The sequence below is a fragment of the Puma concolor genome, chromosome A2, assembly GCF_028749965.1.
Source record: "Puma concolor isolate L17-30 chromosome A2, mPumCon1.1.hap2, whole genome shotgun sequence".
In the NCBI taxonomy this organism is placed as follows: Eukaryota; Metazoa; Chordata; class Mammalia; order Carnivora; family Felidae; genus Puma; species Puma concolor.
The window spans coordinates 64,209,705-64,236,686 of record NC_141668.1 but is presented as its reverse complement, the minus strand read 5'-3'; the positions used below and the strand labels follow the sequence as shown (position 1 = coordinate 64,236,686).

Here is a 26,982-nt window from a genome sequence, read left to right as displayed (position 1 = left end):
CAACGTTTTTTATTTATTTTTGGGACAGAGAGAAACAGAGCATGAATGGGGGAGGGGCAGAGAGAGAGGGAGACACAGCATCGGAAACAGGCTCCAGGCTCCGAGCCATCAGCCCAGAGCCTGACGCGGGGCTCGAACTCACGGACCGCGAGATCGTGACCTGGCTGAAGTCGGACGCTTAACCGACTGCGCCACCCAGGCGTGTATATGGCACTTTTAAATTTTATTTTTGAACAGATAACATACCCATAGGGTTCAAAAAATTGTAAAGAAGAGAAGAGATACAAAAGAAAATACTGAAATCCTCCCTCCCATACCTATCTCTGGACTCCAAAGTCTCCTCATGAGTTAACGTATGTTTTTAGTTCTTGTTAGTCCTTTCAGAATCATTCTGTGTATATACCGGTGAATGCAAAACAAATACATTTGCTTTGACACTAATGATAATGTGATAATGTGCTGTACACACTGTTTTATACTTTATTTGGGGGTAGAAGTGCAAGAGTGAGGAAGTAAAGAAATAAGCCCAGATGTTTATGAGTTCCTTCCATATCCATTTTCTTCAGTTCTTACTCATAGTCTACTCTGTGTCTTAGATGTCGGACATAAATCCCTGGGAAGTGGGACTGGAAGGCAAATGAAAGAGAGGCCACAGAGCACTTTGCTACACCTTCCTGACCTACCATGGTTATTGGGCTAACCTGGTGTGCCTACTGCCCTATTCCATTTGGATTTCTTCCACAGAGCTCCTCACTTCCCTGTTAGGCCAGAGCAATGAGCTATCAACCATACCCAGACAAATCTGGATCCAGTTGTGGGCTCAGCCATGTCAGTATGCCAACCAGCGCAATGAGAGTATGAATTACTGCCTTGGAACATTCCAAGACTGTTCACATTCTCAGCCCCAAGTCTCTGCCAGATGCAACCGCAGAGATTCAAAAGACCCCCACACTACCCTAAGCCATAAGATCCCTGTCATATGGCATCAGTGATCTTTTACTCCCCTTCCATCAGTATTCTTGACCAATAATTGGGGGAATATGTGGCTTTAATTTTTTTTCCATAACAAGAGAGTTAGGTTTTGTTTAGTAGCTGAATAGTAGAATGTTTCATATATAATGGAGTAAAAGGTTTTAGGAACACCAGATATATAATGGAATGGAATCCCATGCATGCAACATTGTGTGATTAAGAATGCAGTATCAGAACAGAAGCTTAAGGAGCAAAGCATGATGGTGTAACTTTTTCGGCATAGTTTTTTTTTTTTTTTTTTTTAATGCATGGCTATAAAAAAAACAGCTTTATTGAGATATAATTTATATGCATGTACTTTACAATTTAAATGCACACAACCCAATGGTTTTTAGTATATTTACATAGTTGTGCAACCATTCACCAAATCAAATTTTAGAACATTTTTATCATCTTCCTAAAAAGACTTACACACTTTGGCAGTCATTTCCCACCAGCGCCCCCTCATTTCCCCTCTCCCCTTCTGCTGCCCAGCCCTAGACAACCACTAATCTACTTGCTTTAGAGGTATGCCTACGTCTGCCAATTCTGGGCATTTCACACACATAGAATCATACAATATATGGCCATTTGTGACTGGCTTCTTTTGTTTGCATAATCTTTTCAAAGTTAATCCATGTTTAACATACATTAATGCTTCATTGCTTTCTGTTGACACATATTTGATTGAATGGATAGGAATATATCATATTTTGTTTATTCATTTACCAGTTTTTGTACATTTGGATTGTTTCAAGTTTTTGGCTATTATGAATAATGCTATGATGAACATTCATGTACAAGTCTTTGTGTGAACATGTTTTCAATTTTCTTTAGTTTATTATGTAGGAGTTGAATTGTTGGGTTACTCTATGTTTAACATTTGGAGGAACAATTGTACTATTTTCCAAAGTAGGCATACCATTCTAAGTTCTCACCAGCTATGTATGAGAATTCCAATTTCTCTATAGCCTCAGGAAAATGTTATTGTCTGTCTTTTTTATTATAACCATTTCCTAGTGGTTGTAAAATAGTATCTCATTGTGGTTTTGATTTACATTTCCCCAGTGACACATGATTTTGAATCTTTTTTTCATGTTCTTAGCCATTTGTATATATTTTGGGGGAGAAATGTCTATTAAAATTAATCCCTATGTTTAATTGGGATGTTGCCTTTTTTTATTATTAAGTTGTCAGAGTTCTTTATATTTTGTGGATTCTAGATGTTTATCAGATTGATTTACAAATATTTCTCCTAGTGTGTGTTTTCTTTCTTCATAATATCTTATGCAGCAAAAAAGTTTTTAAGTTTGATGAAGTCAAACTTATCTATTTTGCCTTTTGTCACATGTGTTTTGATGCCATTTATAGTTTTAGTTTTTAGAGTGAAACCTATGATTCAGTTTTAGTTAATTTCTGAATGTGTGTAGGGTGGTGTGAGGTAGGCGTTTAATTTCTTTCTTTGGCATGTGGGTGTCTGTTGTGATTTTAACATATGTAAATGGTGCTCAACGTGGAAGTGATCATCTTTTTTTTTTTTTTTTTTTTTGAGAGAGAGAGACAGAGAGGGAGACGGAGAGACAGAGAGAGAAAGCGTGTGAACATGCAGAGAGCAGGGGAGGGAGACACAGAGAGAATACCAAGCAGGCTTCGCACTGTCAGCACGGAGCCTGACGCAGGGCTTGAACCCATGAAACATAAGATAATGACATGAGCGGAAACCAATTGCTGGATGCTTAACTAAGAGAATCATCCAGGTGCTCCGTGATTGCCTTTTTTTGAGATCACCTGAGGTCTTTAATTCTCTCAATAGAACTCAATAGTCATATAATGACTTAAGGCGTACACACCATTGTATATTCTGTATCAAATTCATAATTGAAAAAGAAAGTTCTTAGGACAGGTTGCAGCTTGCTTATTTTGTCACGTTATAGAAAATCTAATGCCACAGAAGGACTTGGAGCCCAGCAGGAATAGAAACCTCTACTTTCTAAGTCACTTCCTTGTTTTAATGCTTGGAAAAACTCATTTGGCTATTCCTATATTGAGCCCAGAATTCAGAAAGTTTTTTCTGCTCAAATGGCAATAAGAAACTTTATAGCAATCAAGGATAAAAGTGAAAATAAGTGTCATTTGACCTGCTTTGGAAAGGTATGTTTATTTAGTAGTTCTTGTTTTTCTTCCACGTTTATGATGCAGACTCTTAATTTTTTAAAATTTTATTTAATTATATTTTTATTTTAGAAAGAGAGAGAACATGAGTGGCAGAGAGGGGCAGAGGGAGGGAGGGAGAGAGAGAGAGAGAGAGAGAGAGAGAGAGAGAGAGAGAAAGAGAATCTTAAGCAGGTCACATGCTCAGTATGGACACAACATGGGGCTCCATCCCATGACCCTGGGATCATGACCTGAGTCAAAATCAAGAGTTGGAGGTTCAACCGACTGAACCACCCAGTCACTTGTTAAATTTTTGAATATTTATTTATTTATGCAGACTCTTAAATTCAAATCAAAGGAATTAAGCTTCCTTACATGAAGATTTAAAAAGGTCCAACTTTGTGCTCATAAAAAGGACAATGAATCTTTTTAAAGGAAATATATGTCTATCAAGTCAGTTTTAATGTTTTTTCCTTTCTATTCAGAACAGCATCAATACTGGGGATTGAAGGTGCTAAATTTTCAGGAAAGAAGTAATAACATTTGGATGATGCAAAATTAACTATTAAAAAAAGCACATTATTATTATTATTTTTGAAAAGCATATTAAATGAGGTTTCATATATAGAAGGTAAAGGTGATCAGTACAAATCATCGGTGTCTAGGCCATTTAAAATGACTTCAACAGTTAATATTTGGTGAAACAATTCCACACAAATGACTTAATGTTTGAATACATCAAATATTTTACCCCCAGAGTCAATAGAATTCATTGAGTGTTATATAAATCATTCAAGTCCAATGTCTGCATGGATTCCAAATGACTATCCAGGGAACACAAAGATACTGGACCAGACGCAGCAATCCATCATGAATCAATTTAGCCTTCACTTGCCTAACATTCAGTCTTAAATAGATATTCTTCCATTCTCTCTGTTATTGACAGTGGTTAACCCAAGAAGTTTTAGTCTGGTATTTCAATAAGCTTGGATAAACATATACATCTCTCTCTCTCTCCCTCTCTCATCTGTCTAATTATCTATGTTTTTTTTTTTCTTTTTTGTAGTTTTGTCATGAAGTTTCCATCCTGCTTTTATATCCATTGTAACCACTGAGAGTGATTTTGCTCTAATTTATTTCCCTCTGGCTGTCAGAGAGGCAGGGTGAGGTGGAACTGGTGATTATCCTTAAGATACTGGGGGATAACATGCAATTATGCCAGTTAGCATGGACTTCAGCCAGCTTGTGCCACTTTCTTTCAGCGGGGCGTTTATTTTTAGGTAGTAAGCCTTTGCGCACAATGTTAACTTGTTCACTCGGGAGAAAAGAAATCAGAGAAGTCCTGGAGTGGAATTAAATTTGATGAATCAGCACCACTTATGAGAAGTAGTGAAGCAAAAAAACAAAAATAATTTAGCAAAATGGCTTTTGAAATGATTAAAATTAATTATAGCCTCTGGCCAAAGTTTCACCCTAAGCCAAGGCGCCTTATGTCTCCCCTCCTTCATCCAAATCAGCTTGCCAAGCATTTACTCTTGAACACTCCATTCTACCCTACCCAACCTTCCCTAGTAATGCCCATGTCCCCTAGGTTGGCTGCCTGTTGCTCCTGGAGGGACCCTTCACTTCCCGTACAGCACTCCCTGTGGTTCTATGACAGCTTAAGATTTATTTCAACTCTGCTCTAGGTGTTTGGTTTCCTGTTGTTCACATTCTGATTTTCTCTATCATGAACTGAATCTGGGAAAGGCAAATTGGATCAGGGAGTAGTGGAGATGGTGCCATAACAAGTCCTTAGAAGAATTACTTTAGGACAGGTAAGTTCTTGTCCTCCATGAAGCCAAACCCCTCTTTGCCAATGAATAAGGCTGGCTATACTTAGAATTAAGTAACACACCCTTGTTCAAAAATCCTTTCTGAGAAATCCAGTAAAGGCCTTTTTAACAAAATTGCTGTGAAACTTTTGCTTTCATACACATAAATTTTATAAGAAATTGAATTGTTTGTGTAAATATAATACCCATGCTGCTTCTGGTTGAGTATTTATGACAAATAATGACTGTGCTATCTATCCCTTATGTCCATGTTACTTCCTAATTCCAGGTGACTTTGCAGTAATAGAGTTTTCTTTGACAACACAACTACATTTGGTTATTATGTTGGTGATTAATGTCTCAAAGGATACAGTTTTGGAGGGCAGACCCAGACATTATCATTACTGATGTTGGCCCAAGACCTTTCAAGAGATAACGATGTTTTGGGATGCATGCTGAGCAGTTAAAATATAGTCATCAAATTATAGAATTGGAAAGAAGCTGATAGATCTAGGTTCCTTATGTTCCAAGTGAGAAAAATAAAGTTTAAGCCTTGACCAAGTAACAGAGCAAAGCAGGGATCAAAACCCAGGCCTCCTGGTTTGCAGCTCAAGCAGTGGTAGAGTTCTGGCTCTTCCGTGTTCGTCCATGGACCCCCAGTGCTAGCCATGCATCCACACTATATTTGAGAACCCTACTCCTTCCCTGGGGCCGGGGCCAAGGACAAGATGTGTGGTGACTGAGAGGTCTCTAAAAGTTCTATAACAAATGAGAGTTGTGATTTTTCCACAGGAAGATTTGGGGAATCTATAGTAGCTACACAGGAGAGTAGGATTGGTTAGTACAAAAGACTCTAGAATTCATAGTTTCCATTATATAGGATCAAAAAATACTGTTAAAGGAAAAACCTGAGACACAATAGATTTCCTGAGTCTTTTTTGTAGTTGTCGTGTTTTGTTCTGATTTGTTTTAAGGCTAATTCTGGTCTCATCTACTATCTAGTACCTCTCTCAATAATTAACTTTCTGTCATAAAGTCGATTCTGGTCTCCTCACAAGTCTAGTATCTTTGTTAGAAATTTGGGATTACTCAGGCACCTGCGTGAATCAGTCAATTAAATGTCTGACTTTTAATTTCAGCTCAGGTCATGATTTCAAGGTCCGTGGGACCGAGCCCTGCATTGGGCTCTGCACTGACAGTATGGAGCCTGCTTGGGATTTTCTCTCTCCCCCTCTTTCTCTGCCTCTCCCCTGCTTGTGCTCTCTGTCTTTCTGTCTCTCTCTCAAAATAAATAAATAAATATTTACAAAAATTCAGTAAGCAAATTTAGTGTTTTATTAATTTGGGAAAGTATCATTTATTGGCCTCTAATAATTAAAAATGTATTTATGTATAATTACATATGTACTGTATCAATATAGGTTCATTCATTCATTGCAGATGAAGCTAAAGTCTATTGTTAACACATCAATATTCACTTCTCAGACATGGCAACTATTATCAGCTTGGTGAGGGTTCTTTCAGAATTTTTTGTACGCATATACAAATTCTTCTTTTAGAATTTACATTGCAGCTTAGTGTACATATTTTTTGGCTGTTTCTTTTCCTTTTGTCCCCCAACCACATCTTAGATATTTCTCTATGTTAGTGATATAGGAGATACAGCATGGTTTATTTAACAATCCTCTACTTATGGACACTTAGGTGATTTCTGACTGTTTTTTGTTTGTTTTAAAATTGAAATATAATTGGCATACAATATCCTAACAGTTTCAGGTGTATATCATAGTGATTTTATATTTTTAGATATAATGAAATGATTCCTCAGAAGTCTAGTTACCATCTGTTATCATATGAAGTTTTACAATATTATTGACTCTGTTCCCTGTGACTTATTTATTTTATAACTGGAAGTTTGTACCTCTTAATCCCCTTCACCTATTTCACCTGTCCCCTCAACCTTTCCCCTCCTGCTCACCAACAATTTCTTGTATTTATGAGTCTGTTTCTATTTTTTTTTTAGATTCCACATATATAGTATTTGTCTTTCTCTGAGTTATTTCACCTAGCATAATACCTTCTAGATTCATCCATGTTGTAGCAGATGGCTTCGTTTTATGGCTGAGTAATATTCCATTGTGTGTGTGTGTGTGTGTGTGTGTGTGTGTGCATCACCACTTCTTCATCCATTCATTTATCAATGGACACTTAGTTTACTATCGTATGTCAGCTATTGTAAATAATACAATATCAATGAGCTGACTGCTACTGTTTTCTTCTGGAAGCTTTATGGTTTCACATCTTACATTCAAGTCTTTATCCATATTAAATGTATTTCCATATATGGTGTAGGATAGTGGTCCAGTTTCATTGTTTTGCATGTGGCTGTCGTGTTTCCCTAACAGCATTTACTGAAGAGGCTTTTTCCCATTGTATGTTCTTGCATTCTTTACTGTAAATTAATTGACTGCATATGCATAGGTTTATTTCTGGGCTCTCTATTCTATTCTATTGATTTATGTGCCTTATGCTGTTTTGATTACTCTAGCTTTGCAGTATAGATTATTTCTAATTCTTAGCAATTGTACACAGTGCTGTAGTTTACATCCCATATGGGCCTTTTTGTTCTTTTTTTTATAATTGTATTTTTTAAATTTTAATTTCAGTTAACATAGAGCGTTATATTAGTTTCAGGTGTACAATATAGTGATTCAACAGTTCTATGTATTACTCGGTGCTCAACAAGATAAGTGTACTCTTAATGCCCTTCACCTATTTCCGGGCCTTTTTGTTCTTATGTGACTTTGTTGGTACGTGTACACGTACACATACAAAGAGTTGTTCATCATACAGTGAGCACAAATTCTTATTTTAACAGACACTGCAGATGCCCCTCCAGGTGGCTGTGTTACAGAGAATGTATATGAGGGTGTTGGGTCCCCTTCACTCTTAGCTATTCTTAGTGTTTTAAAAATTTGTGAGTGGTGACAAATTTGTGTTGCTCTTGAGATTAAGCAAAATTTTTTTGCTATCCCACTGTTGTCTATGGTATTTGCTAAACACTATAGTGTTTTAAATACAGTAGGATATTCCTCTTTTCGTTTTGTTGATTGTGTCCTTTGCAGCGCAGAAGCTTTTTATCTTGATGAAGTCCCAATAGTTCATTTTTGCTTTTAATTCCCTTGCCTTTGGAGATGTGTCGAGTAAGAAGTTGCTGCAGCTGAGGTCAGAGAGGTTTTTTCCTGCTTTCTCCTCTAGGGTTTTGATGGTTTCTTGTCTCACATTCAGGTCCTTCATCCATTTGGAGTTTATTTTTGTGAATGGTGTGAGAAAGTGGTCTAGTTTCATTCTTCTGCATGTTGCTGTTCAGTTCTCCCAGCACCCTTTGTTAAAGAGACGGTCTTTTTCCATTGGATATTCTTTCCTGCTTTGTCAAAGATTAGTTGGCCATACATTTGTGGGTCCAATTCTAGAGTCCCTATTCTATTCTATCCCAAGGGATACAGGAGTGCTGATACATAGGGGCAATTGTACCCCAATGTTTATAGCAGCACTTTCAACAATAGCCAAATTATGGAAAAAGCCTAAATGTCCATCAACTAATGAATGAATAATGAAATTGTGGTTTATATACACAATGGAATACTACTTGGCAATGAGAAAGAATGAAATATGGCCATTTGTAGCAACATGGATTGAACTGGAGAGTATTATGCTAAGTGAAATAAGTCAAGCAGGGAAAGGCAGATCCCATATGTTTTCACTCATATGTGGATCCTGAGAAACTTAACAGAAGCCCAGTGGGGAGGGGAAGGGGAAAAAAAAGTTACAGAGAGGGAAGGAGGCAAACCATAAGAAACTCTTAAATACTGAGAACAAACTGAGGGTTGATGGGGGGTGGGGGAGAGGGGAAAGTGGGTGATGGGCATTGAGGAGGGCACCTGTTGGGATGAGCACTGGGTGTTGTAGGGAAACCAATCTGACAATAAATTATATATATATAAAAGTATGTGTATATACATATGTATGTGTATATATATATGTATATATATGTATATATATATGTATATATAAAAGTATATTTCTCTTTATTCCTGGTTTGCTAAGATATTTTCTTGTTTTGTATGAAGGGACATCTAAGTATATTGAATTCTTTTATTCCACCCCAACTTCTATGATAAAAACAATTTATTCTCTAAATTTTAATGTAGATATTACAGTAACACATTTTCTCATACTAAATAAACCATTTTTTCTTTTCTTTTTTTTTTAGAATAGACTCTAAACAGTGATGATATAGTAATTTGTATGTTATTGTATTCAGTTTGCTAATATTTTATTCAGGATTTTTGAATCTGTTGTTCAAAACATTCTTCTCTTATGCAGTCCTTATGTGATTTTGGGTCCAGTGTAGGAAAGCCTCATAAATGAAGTTTTGGGTGACTTTTTCTGTTTTTCTATAATTTGGAAAATTGTATCAGGTAAGGATTAATTTTTCTCTGGTCAGTTTAATAAAACTAGTGGCAATATCAGATTTTATTTTTGTTTATCCTTTCCACTGTTTTTCTTTTTAAGATTTAGTAACTATTTCAAAATTAAAAACTCTTATTTTTCAGTATTCTATTACTGATGTTTTATTAGACCAAATTTCCCCACTCTTAGTTTATTGCTTCTCTTTCTTTCATAGTACTGGCTTTCCCTGAATGATTGGAAATTCTTGGTTGGAGAGTTATCTTCTTCCTTGAGGTTTCCTATTAGACTATCTATTAGTTCTAACACTATATTTGTAGAGCAGGTACAATGATCAGGTAGTGGTTGGGAGATTTAAAACCTTTAATACATGCATTTTAATTTTAATTTTTGCAATGTGGTGCCATGATTCTGTTCACCTAGATTAAGTTAGGCAGGTGTGGCTTCATGTGTGGCTTTCCTGCTGTAACATAAAAATTAAATTTACGAAACAGGCCACCAGTGGTGGTGATGAGAGATGAGACAGGCCAAGAGGGATGGCAGTTTGTGAAACTCCACAGATTAAGTTTTTCTTCTACTCTATCTATATCCTCAGGTTGATGTGGTTTATTGTGTGAGAGATTACCAAATGCCATTTAGAAGTAAGACTTTTGACTAAGGTGGATAATCAATCAGGGAAGGAAAAAATAAAAGTTAATGTAAAGAATGATAATAACAGGTATTGGTTAAATTATGGGAAAATAGCCTCAGAAAGTGCTGTATGTAATTTGATATATTTTTGTGTGCAATTTGGTGATATGTATCAAATCGTTAAATCTGTGAATAAGCCAGGCAATCCTATATCTAAACGCTTATTTGAAGGAAATAATCAGAAACATGCTCAAAGATGAATTCTGAAAATGTTTACCAAAGCATTATTAAGAATGGTTAATAAACTTAAAACAGCCTAAAAGCCCAAAGATAGGGGATGATTAAATCAGAATATTAATAAGATTTTATCAAATAAAAACTCCAGTGGCTTATTTTGTTTTGTAAATGCATAATAAAATGTTCCACATTTGAAAGTTCATGATTCGAATTAGCATACTGAACCCTCTGAGAAGTCCTGCAATTAAAACTTTTACAACGGTTTCCACTTTGATCCACATGACTCTTTTCTCCCTTCTTGTAATTTAGAACATCTTGGAACACTTTCAGAAAGTAGTTTGGAAAAAAGTGTTAAAAAGTTTGTGTTAGATCCATTTAATAAAACATTACTCACTAATAAAGAATTTAATGAGGCATGTTTACTGACTTAGAAAGTTTAAAAAAAATAAATAAATTTTAGTAATATATATAACCACATTACTAACTGTATATATGTATGTATTGTATAGGATATATACATTACATATATGTTATATATCATATATAACATGTACTATATATATATTTTTTTTTTTAATTTTTTTTTTCAACATTTATTTATTTGTGGGACAGAGAGAAACAGAGCATGAACGGGGGAGGGGCAGAGAGAGAGGGAGACACAGAATCGGAAACAGGCTCCAGGCTCCGAGCCATCAGCCCAGAGCCCGACGCGGGGCTCGAACTCACGGACCGCGAGATCGTGACCTGGCTGAAGTCGGACGCTTAACCGACTGCGCCACCCAGGCGCCCCAAACATGTACTATATATTAAGGAAAAAGAAGCATATATAGAATGATACTATTATGTAAAATATCTCCGTCTAACAAGTTCATAGGAGCGTTCTGGAAGAATATACATTAAAAGGTTAATGTGGCAAAGAAATCATGAATAATTTTATTTTTATATTTCTTTTTAAAATTTCTTCAAAAAATTTCACATGAGGGATATATTATTTTGTGGCCAGAAGAAAACATTAAACATCCTATGGAAGCTTAGAGGTAATTTTCCTTAAGGGCTTGACATTTTATTGTAAGAGAGTTTAGAAAACATATTTGAATGATAATAGCATTACTAGAGTAGTAACTACATGACATCTTTAAGTAGATATACAATACAGTTAGGGTAGACTACCCTTATTTATATGTAAAATGTTGATTTTTAGAAATTCAATTAAGTACTATAGTGATTTTTTTTTACCCCAAGTGTACGTGAGTAATTAATTAATCTCCACATTCAGAATTAATGGTAAATAAAAACTTGCAGTATTCAATAATATATGTCAGTTTACTTTGGCTTTGGATAAAAAGAAAAAAAATTCTTCAAGCTTAAGTAAGTTATATTATTCAATTATAACAATTAAAATGCCATCATTAGCATCACTCACTTCTTCACTAAGTTCACTACTCTGTGTGAACTTGGTTTTGTTCAAAGTGCACGGCCAATGGCTCCAACCACAGTAAAATGTTTTTCGGGCTCTTTCTCACAACTTTGTACTTTGATTTGATCCTTCTGTTCTTTGAGCCAAATCTTCTCTTTTCATATTCCTCAAAGTTTATCCCATATAGGAGTCCTTTGAAGTCAAAGGCAAACAAGATTTGGATAACCTTATTTTTCCACATCTGAGTTTTGTTTTTAAGACATGTTTTGTTTTTTCTGTCCAGATGAGGTTTGCTAAGGACCAGATGTATTCTCAAGGCTCAGGTAGGTATGCACCCAACCAAACAGCCCCTGGTGGTTCCCAGTGATTTTCTGGAATGAAAGAATAGGAGAGATGGACATATATACGTTTACATGTTTCCTGTAAGGTCAACAGAAGAAAAGTCATAAATGTGTTTCCTGCAGAAAACCTAGAGGTCAAGATAGGGAAAGACCTCTTCCCAGAGCTACACATTCTTTCCTAAGATTTCTTATCCTGGTAAAATTGGTGGAAAAAAAATTTTAGCAGGTGACCAGGTTTATTAAACTATTTTACCATTGTTGATCATTTATCATTTTGTCTTTATTTTCAGGTGATTCCATTTCCATATATAGAAAGTTAATAAATACCTATTAACAACTATTTTATTAGTTGTGCATTTGTGGGGCTTACTTATTAGTAACTGAGAAATCCTTAGTTTCAGTATGAGGAACTGTTTGAAATTAACATGCATTGCAAACGAAGATAAATTGGATATAACTAAGTGAATTGGAATCCTGCCCATTTTGTTCTCATAATTCTTTTTTACCGTACGTTCCCTTCTCTTCCCTCATTAGGATAAAAAATATTTTCTTTTGAATTTTTCATTCGTGTCACTGAAGAGATTTCCTAATGTCTGTGCCACTTGTTTTGCTCTCCAGAAATCTTTGGCCTATTTGGAGACTGTGTTTTGGAATTAATAATGACATTTGTTACCAGGTTTTTAAAATGGTGCTGCAGATGGCTGGAGTGGGCAAACATGTAACCACAAAACACACAGGATGTCCACAAATTGCGTTAAAACAGCCAAGGTGTTTTTCCAATCCCCAAACAATTGTTAATTGCTTTTCCCACCTTAGTAGAGTGTAGAATGAAAATTTTTATGTAAAACATTCAAAACTTGATATTTAAAATGTTTTTTTTTTTTATTTTTCCAATTTAGGAGATTTTCTATGTGATAAATAGTAATATTCTGGTAACTAGTAAGTTTTCCTTTTGAGTAAGTTTAGACCATTTGTGATAGTTACATCATTACTATATGATTGCACACATAGCCTGTATCCATGCACAAAAAAGTCAAAAGCTTCTACCTGAGAAAGTTCTCAATTGATGCATTAATTTCATCATATTCATTACTTATTTCTTTTTATTTTTGTCCAAATTGAGATCATTCTACCCTTTGGGGAAGACTTAAAAATTAATGCAAATTGTAAGAATTTTGCAAAGATGCACAGGAAACTGTAAACAGTGCTTACCTCTGTGGGATAAAACTGCAGGGTTGTTTTGGGTAAAAGGGACTTTTTTTTTTTTTTTTTTGCTTTTTACCCTCTGAACAGTTTGAGATTTTTACTATGAGGATTTTACTATTATAATGAAATAAATTAAAAAGTTATCCTGGTGTGCTATTGAATTATTTCAAAAAAGAGAAAACATAGTATGTGCTAACACTTTATTGGACTTCAAGAAACCAAGCATAATTATATTTTAATTAAAGTAGTTGCCATTTGGGGCAGGTTTGCAGAAATCTACTTGTAAATAGGGGAAAGTTCTTTCATGAAGACATGTGTGGATTTCATATCAAAGGACTTCTCTCCCATTCCGTTTCCACACAGTACCGGAAATGAAATTTTTAGAGGCTGTGTCATATAGAGCCTACACCTCAGTCAATATAAGTGATATTATTGCTTAATATTTATAACTTTTCTGGTATCCTGCTGTAGGGGAGAAAAAATAATTCCCCCCACCCCCCACCTTTCTGAGTTCTTAGCTGAGGTCCCTATGGTAAAAGCCAGACCAACAAGGGAAAAATAAATTTATTAACACATACAAGTCACATATACATGAGAGATGCCCAGGAAAAAGTGAGTAACTCATAGGATTCAGGCTTAAATACTATCTTAGTAGGGAAATGGGAGGAGTATAGGCCTTTTAAGGGAGAATAAATGATTTTTGGAAAGATGAATGTGCCCTCAGTAAAATACACAGGGGGTATGAGAGTTTATGAAAGTTTTCTGGGTGTCGAATGGACTTCCAGGCTTCTCTCTTGTGGTAAGAGTCGATTCTTTCTGGTTGATGAAATTTCTGGGTAGATTTGGGGACCACTGAGTACCTTTTGAGAATGTGTCTTTAGACAGATAAATGGAGTTCAGAGAAAGCCTCTCCTGCCTTTGCTGTTTTTCAAGTGCCTACAGCTCAAAATAATCAATATGGCAAAGTGGCATCTTTCGGGGTGGTACGTTGAGCTGCCTTTCGCTGCCCCAGAGAATAATCGTGACTACTTCACAGTTACATAATTTAATATCCTTTATTAGAGGCTACCTTCAAACATCAACAAAATGTTGAAGAGAGCTAACTGTGGCTCTCTAGTATACAAAACCTTATATCCTAAGGATTTTTTACCCCTATACCTAATGTTAGTTTTCTCCCAGATCCAGAGATCCAATTTTAACCAAAATATAACTTATGGAATATTTTTAGTGCTATTTGAAAGAGTTTGTAAGTGTCTTTAGATTAATTGATGTAATAAATATAAGAGGCAATAGATGCCAAAAATTTTTTTTTAAATAAAAATCCTTCTAATACGAAAGGGATAATTCCAAAAGAATTTGCTATTGAATTGGATTTCTTAAAATGCACATAAATTTTTAATTACCATTACAGAAGGATTCTGTATCCAGTCTCCAAATTTAGAAAGCCATCAGTGTTGGATCTAAGTTCACATTTATTAATAAAAGCTTCTGAGCAGAAGATGGATAGCTTTAACAGAGGACACTCTCACTACACAGTCAGTGCAGTTACTGGGTAGACTTCAGGACCCAAAGAATCATCTGCAGATGTCATATAGTGTTTAGTCATCATCAAAGCCTGCATCACTGTATCACATGACTATACCAGTAGTACAATGTGTTCTCCATTGAACTTTTTTTTTTTTCAGCTACATTTATGGTGAAGGAGAGTACTATGTCTTTGAGTTTGTCTTTCAGATATTGTTACGGTATTAAATGCAATGGCATCTCATTTCGTGACACCATGCATTCTGTTAAAAAACCTTAAAGAAAATGAGCATCTCTCAATCAAGGGATATAACCAATTCTATGAAAGTTTTATATTATGCTTTTTAAAAAACTGATGTTACATTTCAAATGTCTTTCAATTACTTCCATAATTGTCTCTTTTCTCACTTGGAAAGCACATGAGAAATAGGTCACATTTTTAGATATGGAAGAAATGCAAAGCCTATATTTCACATTAGAATGAAAGTGCTAAAAATTGTCTACACTTATTTTGGTGCTGATATTAAAAATATAGTTATTCGTATGCATGATCATTATCTGTTCTCACACGGGCTTTGTATCTGAATGATTTCCAAAAATACTAGGGGCACAGCATAAATGAAGTTATGAGTTATCTAATTAATGAAGGCAAAAACCTTGTAGTCATTGAATTAACATAGGCCTTGAAATTTCTCCATTACAGGTGAAGTTTAACCAGCACATCTGAACTTAACTCACTTTTCTGCTTGTTTCTCAAGGTAGGTATTTTCTTGAACTTGCTGTGTCTCCTTCCAGATCATTTTATTCTCTAGTCAGAGCTGTTATTTGGTCCCAAATTCCTTAGAAGAGGTTAGTTCGAAATAATTTTTTACTAAGGTTGTCACCTGTATCTGGATTTTACCTGGAAATTATTTTCTCTGAAACAAATAAAATCTTTTTTCAGGATGCTGGGCCTTTGCCATTAAAAAATATGTTCTTCAGAAGAAATAGAAGCTTGAAAGTTATAATTGCAATAATTTCCTTCTTCCTTAAACAAAACCAAAAAAAATAATTACTTGCTGAATTATAGACTCAGTTTCTAGTGTAAGACTTACATAAATCTTTTTTTTTAATAGATTTTATCTTCTCTTTGGAAAAAAGATAATACATAGATTCTTTTTCTCATTATTATTTTCTTATGTAATATTCAGTAATTATAATTTTCATAAGGTAATTCAGGAAAGAGGTTTCAAGATCATAGTTTTTCCAAGCACACACACACACACTCACACACACACACACACCCCTCTGATACCCAATAAAAAATGGCTAAGGAAAAATGATTTAAACCCTTTTGTTACAAACAAGCTATTTGTGAAAAATTTCCCACTAAAAACATTCCTCTCATTCTGTATCTGCTCTTTACCAGTATCCATATTTTTCAGATTTCCCAGAAAAAGATTTCACTACGTATCATTAATATGGTCAAGATACTAAGGAGAGATATGAAAGGGAGAAGCCAAATATCCAAATACAGTATTTTGGAAAGCAGAATACAAACAAACATTTTTTAAAGAATATATATATATATACAGGTATATTTAAAAGGTATTGCTTTGCATGTAAATACTAATAAAATATGGCCTACCCCAATAGAAAAGATGTTTTGACCCAGTAGTACATATTCAGAATGGTGGCCAGTCGGATCATGTGCATAACCACCAAGGATAATCAACTCTGGTTGTTTAGCTCTAATGATAATATCTCGTCTTTAAGAAGTGCTTTTACAATTTACATAGTTAAATCTCTTATAACATAATAAAATTGTTCTAGTCTCCTTTTTGCAAATGAGAAAACAGAGACCTGGGAGATGAAATGTGTTCTTTGGTGTCACTCACCAAGCAAATGGCAGGGCCACACCCGAACTCGAAGCTTGTCTAAATCTAAAATGTTTGCTTTTTCTTCTATCCATGCTGTCTCAATCTTGCAATAAAAAGTGCAAAGTCCCTATTAATGATGTGGCAGGTAAATTATTGGCAAGGTCTCTGATTCCTGGGATGTGTATTTTGAGCCCTGTTACCTTTCTCTTTGCAGCCATGGTTAGTTACTGATTAGTTTTATCTGATCTTGCACTGCCCTGTCTGTAGCAGCAGGGAACTTAGTCCTGGCTTTACTTCCTGAGTGGAAGGTGGAACATTAGGTCCAGGTGTCAGTTCCTGGACTTATATGGAAGGGAAAGAAAATGATTAATGTGATTAGGGCTTTTCAAATCTGTACTGTATGGACTGTAGTGACTCAAAATTCTCACCTAGTCCCAACCCTTTTTTTATGGCTTAGGAGAATTCCACCACTCTTGCTTTTTATTATTACCTAAGAAAGAATAGAACTTGTCCTAGGAGTGGAAGGCTGAGTGTTGAAAGATGGAGATCCTTTAGATCAGAGGCAATGTAGTGTTAGGAGCTGATTCTGGAGTCTGGTTCTACTTCTGGCTCTGCTGCTTTCTAATCCTGTGACCTCGATGTTACCTAATGTCTCAGTTTCTCCACCCGTAAGATGGAGATAATAATCATAATCAAAATCTCATAAGGCCATCATCAAGAATAATGCGCAGCATCTATGAAGTGCATATAAGGGTACTTGACACATAAGCGCTACATAAATATTGGGTATCATTTGGCATTGAAGAGCTTTTTCTGCAATTAAAAAAAAAAAGTGGCACAGCCTATCTTTACGATGCCTGAAGATAATGTTCAAAAGTATAGTGAGAGCACCTTTATGTTAAATGTAGCTAGATCATTTCTGGAACAGGATTATCAGGGTAAATCAGAACCAAGTACATGTACCCAATCAGTGAATATACATAATGGATGTCATTTTGCAGTGGCTGAAATGGTGCGAAAGAAGTGTTGGGTTAATGATTTATAAGTAGTTCATTAAGAGAAAACCTCTCTACTTCAATAAATCTCTCAATCAGTAAGTATGTGTTGGTTTATGACTTTCAAAAGATTGTTAATTTATCATGCTAAACTCACATGGCAGAGAAATCGAACAGAGGAACTATCTTTGGCGATCGGCAGAGAAATCCAATAGAGAAACTATCTTTGGTGAACTACAGACTCATGACAGTCCAGATGAAGGTGTGGTGTTGTAAAAACTTACATTTTTTTTAAAGCTCTATATCTTTTTGTTGGCTCGCTCATCCGAGAACCGCGTGAGAGGCAGCACGCTGTGGTCACCATGCTGCAGGGAAAGGACATGGGTTGGCTTCTGCCCTGAGTTTGAATTCAGCTCTGCCACATGCAAGATGTGTCAGTTTAGACATTCCAACTTCCCCATTCTCAGTTTTCTTATCTGCAGAAGAAGCAGGAGATAATAATACCTACTCCATAGGATTACTTTACTAATTGAATAATCTATGTGAAGCACCTAGATCTGTGGACCGTATAGGTTAGCTCTTTGAAATGAATTGCTTAATGTTCCTGTGAATGTGATTTCTGCGCTATTCTCAAGACAGACACCTGGGGATCATCTTTGATTTATTTTTCACTCTTAAATCACCCCTACCCTATATTCATTTGTTTTGCTAGCGTCTTGTTAGTGATATCTCTCTAATCTGTGTTATAACAAGTCTGTCATTTCTTATTTTTTGAGGTTTATTTATTTTGAGAGAGAGAGAGAGAGAGAGAGAGACAGAGACAGAGAGCATGCATGTGTGGAGGAGGGGTAGAGGGAGAGGGAGAGAGAGAACCCCAAGCAGGCTTTACGTTCAGCACAGGGATTGACACAGGGCTCCATCTAATGACTGTGAGATCATGACCTCAGCCAGAATCAAGGGTCAGATGCTCAACTGACTGAGCCACCCAGGCTCCCCAAGCCTGTCATTTCTGTTCCAATTATATCCTGATGGGGTTTTTCAATAATCTCTTACTTGATCTCCCTTCTAACAAATGTATTTTAACTCGCTATGGGGACAAGGTTTGTGTTTACTTTTTTTTTTATGTTTGCAACCTTAATGCCATCCTAGTGCCTAATACATAGTAGATACGAAATGCGCGCACACACACACACACTTTTTAAAAAATTAACAAAAGAATAAAATTCATATCACTGATATTACTCTCCACTCTGTAAAACCGATCACATTATTTCTGGTTGTAACCTTTCGGTGGTTTCCCATTTGTATTAGTTGAGGTTCCCTAGAGAAATAGTGACACATAAAATTCAGTATCAAATCATTGCTCAGAGGATAATATCAAACTTCTGGCAGGGAATCTATGGCCTTCCATGATTTGGTCTCCAACTCTTCAAACTCATCGCCTGCCATTCTGAATCACTCAGAGTGCCAATCATGAGCCATACATCCTTATCCTCCAAGCCAGGACACCTCATGTTTCCTCCACACCAAAAGTCCCCGTGCCATGTATCTTTACCTTCTAAAACTCATTTTTAACATTTCCCTCTTTTCTGAAGGCTTTCGCGATGGTTTTCATTCTGCTGTCCGTTGGAAGATTATGGCTTCTATGACTTTGTGCGCCTACTGGTCACATGCCTACTCCTGATATGGAACTCAGCACCATGGTAGTACTTGCGGTGTGGTTTCTTCTAGACTTCTCTGAGAGACAGACTGCATTTTAGTCATCTTTTTATTTACATCTCTAGGAGACAAGTTCTTTTCTTTATTTATTTTTTTGGAAGACATGTTCTTAAAAAGTGCTTGGTTCATACTGTTGAATGTATTCATGGCAAAATGAATTAGTGAGCTGATAATTTTTTAAAATGGCACAGAAAATCTTTATTTCCATTTTTATGTTTTTGGAACTGTTTTCTCTTTATAGAACCCAGAACACAATTTGAGTTGCAGCTGTTATAAGGAACCATACATTCCAAACTTCATGGAGTTTGAAAATATCAGCAATGGAGTCTGTCCTTTAAGTATTCAGAGACTTCTATCATATGACAATGTCACCTCTGAGGATAAACCTACTGGTATAGAACTGGTTCATTAAAGAGAATAAAACTTCACAGGAGTGAGGAGAGCCTGAGGAGAATGATAGGAGAGACTTATTATCATGAATATTGAGAAAATTGCCATTCTCACAAGTTTTCTTGGTCCATGTGCTAGCAGCTTGATTTTTAAAACTTTCCATATACACATAAATGAAAACATTAAGTTATGAAAGAACCACAGTCTCAAATACCCTTGTTAAATGATAAATAACCTATGTAGAGCAGGCAAGCACAAGAGAAAATTTCCAAGTCTAGCAATATGGAAGTTATACAAATATGCCGTTGAGCATTTATATACCAAAATATATGTATGGGGAATTGAAGCCATCAAGGCAAACATATTTAAAACAAATGCAGGACATTGAATAAATTGGTTAATCATTTCATGCTTTATTCTTATCATTTCTGTGCTTTATCAGTTCTTATATTTTTGTACTTTAGCTAATGTATAATTGGTGCTGGCTTTCTAGTTTCTCCAAAAATTGTGCAAGTATAAAAATAATGTTTAGGGGCGCCTGGGTGGCGCAGTCGGTTAAGCGTCTGACTTCAGCCAGGTCACGATCTCGCGGCCCGTGAGTTCGAGCCCCGCGTCGGGCTCTGGGCTGATGGCTCGGAGCCTGGAGCCTGTTTCCGATTCTGTGTCTCCCTCTCTCTCTGCCCCTCCCCCGTTCATGCTCTGTCTCTCTCTGTCCCAAAAATAAAAATAAAAAACGTTGAAAAAAAAATTTTAAAAATAATGTTTAAAGTCCCATTCCACTTTAGAGATTAAAAACTTATGTGAGTTGTCCAGAGTTAAGTCTTAGGTGAATGTTGGAAATATTTCTGTGAAGATTCCCTACATTCCGGGTACCATACAGTAGGCTGAAAAGGCATGATAACAAATAAGGTTTTTTGGCCACTGCAAGTATGAGCTTCAGTTATGTTGTGCGCCTCTGAGACACAAGTTCAGACATTTCTCAGATATTCACACTGCAGGTGGGCTGATGTTAAAAGGAAAAGATGACCCTTATTTCTCTTGCCAAGGGTAAGCTTCATGAGGTATAAGGGAGTTAAAGAGGATTTTCCTCTCTTCAAGTATCAACTCCTTCTAAAGGAGTGTCTTCTCAGGTCATGTAGTTTCCTAGATGGTGCTTTGTTACTCTGAAAGCTTCTCATTCCTCATACTTTGGGGGGCAGCACTGATATGAGAGGGGCAGTATGTGTGTTTATTAATACGGGACTTGGAGTAAGATGACCACGTTCAAAATTCAGGGCAAGTTATCTCACCTTTAAGTTTTCATTTCATCACCTTGATTTAATATCCAATATTACCAGTCTCATTGCATTGTTGTGAACTTTAATGAAATTTCTTTTTTTTTTAATTTTTTTTTCAACGTTTATTTATTTTTGGGACAGAGAGAGACAGAGCATGAATGGGGGAGGGGCAGAGAGACAGGGAGACACAGAATCGGAAACAGGCTCCAGGCTCTGAGCCATCAGCCCAGAGCCTGACGCGGGGCTCGAACTCACCGCGAAATCGTGACCTGGCTGAAGTCGGACGCTTAACTGACTGCGCCACTCAGGCGCCCCTAGTGAAATTTCTATGTAAGCTGGCGCTGAGTAAGTAGACAACAAGCATTGCTTTTAATAGTTATGATTAATTTATTCCCTGTTTGATTTTCTATTCTTTTATTTTTGCTAACAAGCACTTTGGGGGAAAAGTTAGAGTCTATTTTTTTTTTTTTTTTTAATTTTGGTGATTTGGGCAATTTTTTTGAAACTGTTTATTTTCTGTCAACCTCATTTCTATTTTGTTTGCCTTTGTAGAAGAGCAGCTTAAGACCATCCAGTGGTTGTTCCTGCCCATTCAGTGGCTGGGCAGAGGGAGCTGCACACCAGTCTTCAATGGTAGGCTGAGCGCTCCAGTCTTCAGGAGGGAGCTGCTGAGTAGGCACAGAGGGTACCTGCATGCCTTCAGACCGGTCCTCGACTTCAGGTCGAGTCCAGGGAACTCAGGAGCTGGAGTCGTCCCTTTACCCTGAAATCCCTCCTTGGTCCCAACTTTTTCAGCAGCAGCCTGCTCTTCCTTTTCAATGTATTCAGGATCTCTGTAGAAGTAGAGATCAGGCATGCGCAGGCATGGTGACCTGCACGGGCATAACTTCCCGGCCCAGCATCCACCACAACAGACCCACCACGTGAGCTCCACTGTTGTTGCAAGGGGTGACAGTGTCCACATAGTGCAGAGGAGAGTGTGTATTACACTGAGCGATGGTGGGCAGGTTAACATAAGACACCTCTATGAGAGGCTGGTGGTCAACCCTGGGAGCAGTAACCAACAGAAGTCTCGGCTCCACAAAGGTGCCTGGATGTGGTTAGTGAAAGTTCCAGGAGCGAAGCAGCCAGCAATAGAAGTGGCTCCACGAGCAGCAGCAAACTTCAGCACAGCTCGCTCGCTGGATGATATGACACTGACATCAGCCGGATTTTCAACGGCAACGGTGGCTCTAGCTGCCAGCACATGTTTCTCCCAAGTTCTCTTCAGTTTTATGTAGATACCATCACCTTTTCTTTTGTAGATGTACTGTTCCATTTGAAAGTTGAGGTTGGTGCCACCAAGGTGGGTTCCTGCTGCAAAGAATTTGAGGACATCCTCCTCTTTCATTTGCAGGCCATCAGGGGCTCCCAACATCGTGAAAGTTTCTCTCTGAGTTAGGACGGGAATGCAAAACGCCCTATGGACCCCTCCCTGGGCAGCACATAAAGCGATTTCAGCAGTTTGATGAGCTATGACTTTCATTCCAAAGGTAGAAATCCAGACAAAGTTTGTTGTATGTATCACTTACTTTTAGTTTACTTGTATAATGCCACTTGCCCATCCCCTTCCTCTCTTGTCTCCTGCCAACGGCGGCATTTGACATGTTTGGCTAGGAGAGATACAAAGGGAGAAGCCGAGGGTGGTTCTTTGCAGGATTTCTCTCCTAATCCCCAAAGTCTATCTTTTCTATCAGTTCTGCTTTGCTCCAGGTTCACGTATATACAGGAAATTGATGACAAGGCTGTGCTACCCAACGCCGTGCTTCAGAGTAGTGTGTTTATCAGCAGACAGTCTGGCAGCCGGACCTGGGGAAGCACATACCAGCTCTGCACGGCAGCAAACAGCCTCCGACTTGGGCAGTGGCATCCAGGAGCCGTCCCCCGGGGACAGTGGCATCCAGGTATTCTACGAGGTGCTCAGGCTGCCAGCATGAAGTCCAAATGTACTGCTTCTCCTCTTTTTTTGCTCCCCGTGGAAGTTATATATCTCATAGCCTTTGTTCTGGTCCTGATACCACTTTCACCATTCTATTTCATTGTGTTCTCCTTCCAGAAAGGGAGTCAGTCAATTAATGAATCCTTTGATTATCCTAAATAACTTACCAATATATATAATTCAAATAAACTGGATTTGTGAAAGGGTAAAGCCAAGAGAATTATTCAGAATTATTTATTTTCCAAAGTATACAACATGGAATACTTTGATTTTTTTTAGATGTTCTGAGGTATTAAAATATAATGCTGAGTTAGGGCAACATTACACGCAGAAATGATGATAAATTAATTTATAAAAACACTTGAAATGATCTAGATAAGGACAGCTGATCTTAAGTTCAAAGATAAGTCTATAAGGGCAATAAAAAATGGAAGTCCTATTAGAATATTAGCTAACAGTCAAATGTTTGCTTCTCTGTCCATATTCATATATGAACTGGTGATATGAGGTTGATGGCATCTGTTGGATTGAGGAACCTCAGAAATCTTTACGATGGGACACACAATCATATTATAATATATAAATGTATCAAATCAACATGTTGGATACCTGAAATTTTACACAGTTACATGTCAAATATATTTCAATATAAAAAAAGATCAGACACATAAATGTTATTTGTTAACTGAGGTAAGATGAATTTTATTTCTGGTAATTAAGGCTTATAGATATATTTATTTATTACACATATGTTTAATTTAGTAGTAATAAGGGGTAAAGTATTCTTTGAATTTTCAGATATTTATTTACTTATCTTTCAACTTACAGATTACCTAAATTCTAACTTGTTCTCTGAGCTTTCATTGTGGCCAATTTGACTACTTCAGTCAGCACTTAGAAAGAAATTCCACTGAATTAAAACTGAGGAACAAAAGTAGACAGTGATTTTTTTTTCCTGCTTGCTCCACTCTTTACCTTCTTTTGGAAAATGAAAAGCACATTTTGTGTATTTGTGTATTAATTTGTTCCTCCTGTAATCCATTCCCATGTGATTCTGCATGGAGTTTCCTTCTCAGCACCTTCCCTCTATGCCACAGGAGGGGGCATACAACCAAGCAAAATAATCAAAGGCCTTCTTGTGAACTTTTTAGGTTACAGTTATAGGAAAAGATTCCTTTAATCTTGGGCTGTGAACTTAAGAGAGGAGACAGAGCCTGGACTCTGTTGGGGGCAATGAGTCTAGCTTTTATCCTTGCAAATATTTACATGGTGATTCGTATGTGATAGCCATTTTTCTAAACACTGTGCATATTTCCAATATATACAATCTGAACTCAAAATGAGTAATAAATTTAAATGTAAATTTAATTTATAAAACTTCTAAGTAAAACCATCTATAAAAAACCTTGTGAGGGGCGCCTGGGTGGCTCAGTCGGTTAAGCGTCTGACTTCGGCTCAGGTCATGATCTCGTGGTCTGTGGGTTCGAGCCCCACGTTGGGCTCTGTGCTGACAGCTCAGAGCCTGGAGCCTGTTTCAGATTCTATGTCTCCCTCTTCCTCTGACCCCCCACCCCTGTTCATGCTCTCTCTCTCTCTGTTTCAAAAATAAATAAATGTTAAAAAAACAAAACAAGCAAACAAAAAAAAACCTTGTGAATTTCAGTTAGGCAATGATATCTCAGATACATTGCCCAAAATTCTATCTATCTATCTATCTATCTATCTATCTATCTATCATCTATCTATCATCTATTTATCTATCTTATCTATCTAAACTATCTAACAAATTGGATTGTCAAAATTAAAAATTTCTGCTCTAATTATTCTAAATAAATAAAGATACTTAAGAAATTGAAAATTAAAGCCATAGGAATTGGCTGATAAGATGCTTGTATACAAATAACATCTAAACAACTATTAACTCATAAAAAAAACAAATAACAACAAAAAAGTTTTTTTAATGGCAATAGATTAGCACAAACACTTCACCAAAGAAGACATATAGATGGCAGAGCAGCATGTGAAAAGATGCCCAACATCCTTATTCATCTGACAAACCACATGAATATATGTCTACATATTTACTGGAATTTTTTTTTAATAAAGTAACAACTCCAGGTACTGGCAGGGATGCAGAATAACTGAAATTTTCATATATTAATGAAATAAGCTCTAAATGATGCATCTAGTTTGGAGAACCACTTGGCAATTTCTCTTAAAAGAAAATATTTACTTACCTTATGACCCAGCAATCCAACTTGGCATTACTCGTAGGAAAACCTGTGTCTACACAAAAGCCAGTAGGCACATGTGCATAATAGCTTTATTTGGAATTACTAGAACTGGAAAAAAATCCAATGTCCCTCCACTGATAAAGACATAAGTAAAATGAGGTACACCCATAAAATGGAATATTGCTCAGTGATAAAAAGAGTGAAGAACTGATTCATGCAACAAGATAGATAAACCAAAATGCATTATATTATGTGGAAGAAGTCACATTCAAAGGCTATATACTGTTGGATTCCATTTATATGACATTCTTGGAGTAGCCATCATATTGGAACCGGAAGAGAAGTGTGGAGTGGGGATTGATTGACATTAAAGGGAAAGCGGTTACTTTGGGGAAGAGGTGACAGAACTGTTCTGTTTTGATTGTGGTGGTGAGTCTATGAAGGTGGACTTTTGTTAGTGTTCACAGAACTGAATACTTAAAGGGTAAATTGCACTGTATATAAATTATATGTTAAATTCTAAACTAAAGAAAAAAGAAGAGGACATTGGCCTCACTTAGGATTCATATCCATACAATAAAATCTCATGCAGTCATGTGCCTTGGCCTTGCAAGGCATGGCAGGGAGGTGTGGCTTTTTGGAGGCGCTGTTCTTTTTGTTGGAGACAGTGTTGTGAGAGAGGGAATCACTTTGTACTTATATGTCACTATATACTAATTGTTTATTTACTTTTGTATATGCATGTTACAATTGACATTAGAAGTGTATAAAAGAAAACATCTGAAAAGCTTCCAAACCTGGAAACAATCAAAATTGTCTCAAACTATGAAACATATACCCCAAACCTAGTGAAATATCGATGAAATCAAGGGAAGAGTGCAAGAGAAAACACACATGTCTATGGATTTTGAGTGGCACAGAATATTCTGTAAAAACAGTAGCAAGTGATAGAAACTTGTTGTTTCTCACCTGAAAATACAGAATTGAGAGATGAATTCCAAATGACTTCACAAAATGACCGAAGGATATGTGTTTGTCACTACGGTTCATTGGGTCCCCATCCCATCTGCTGCAGAAAGTTTCTAGAGTCACAAATAAGGCTGGAAGAAGCATACTTATCAGAAAATCCAGCCCTACCTCGCTTCTCTTCGGATTCTTGTGGAGTCTGGGTGGGGTATATACATGTGTTTAGGTTTGTGTATGGTTTCAGATGGAGGCCCTGCCATTAGTTTCTGTCACCTGCAACCAAGAGAATCCTGATTGATACAAATCCTACTTTCGTCCACTTTTTTGCCAAGGCATTTTCTTCACTCTCCAAATCCTTACTCTCCTTTCGGGCTTGTGATTCTCCAAATAAAAAGCAAAAATGTTCTGCATATTTTTGGTTTATCTTCCCATCATATTCCTTTCATAAGGCATTTTCTGTGCACACAATTGAAGGAAAAAAATGAGGAAGATACAGGATGAGGAAACCGAAGATTAATATCTCAAAATATCATATACTCATAATTATAAGAAGTTAAAGTGACTGCAAACAAACCTAAAAATAAGTATGCAAAACATGGATGGCAAAACTGTAATGAATGAATGACAGCTGAAGTTAATACGAAAGTATGTTTTTTCCTGGGGTGGCTGGTGGCTCAGTAGGTTAAGTGTTCAACTTTAGCTCAGGTCATGATCTCAGAGTTAGTGATTTTGAGCTCTGTGTCAGGCTGTGCTGACCGCT

The 26,982-nt window shown here is 36.7% G+C and overlaps 1 pseudogene; it reads right to left on the bottom strand.

The window, feature by feature from the left end:
• Nucleotides 1-21,605: 21,605 nt before the first annotated feature.
• Nucleotides 21,606-22,501, bottom strand: LOC112866695 (small ribosomal subunit protein uS2 pseudogene; annotated as a pseudogene).
• Nucleotides 22,502-26,982: the final 4,481 nt, after the last annotated feature.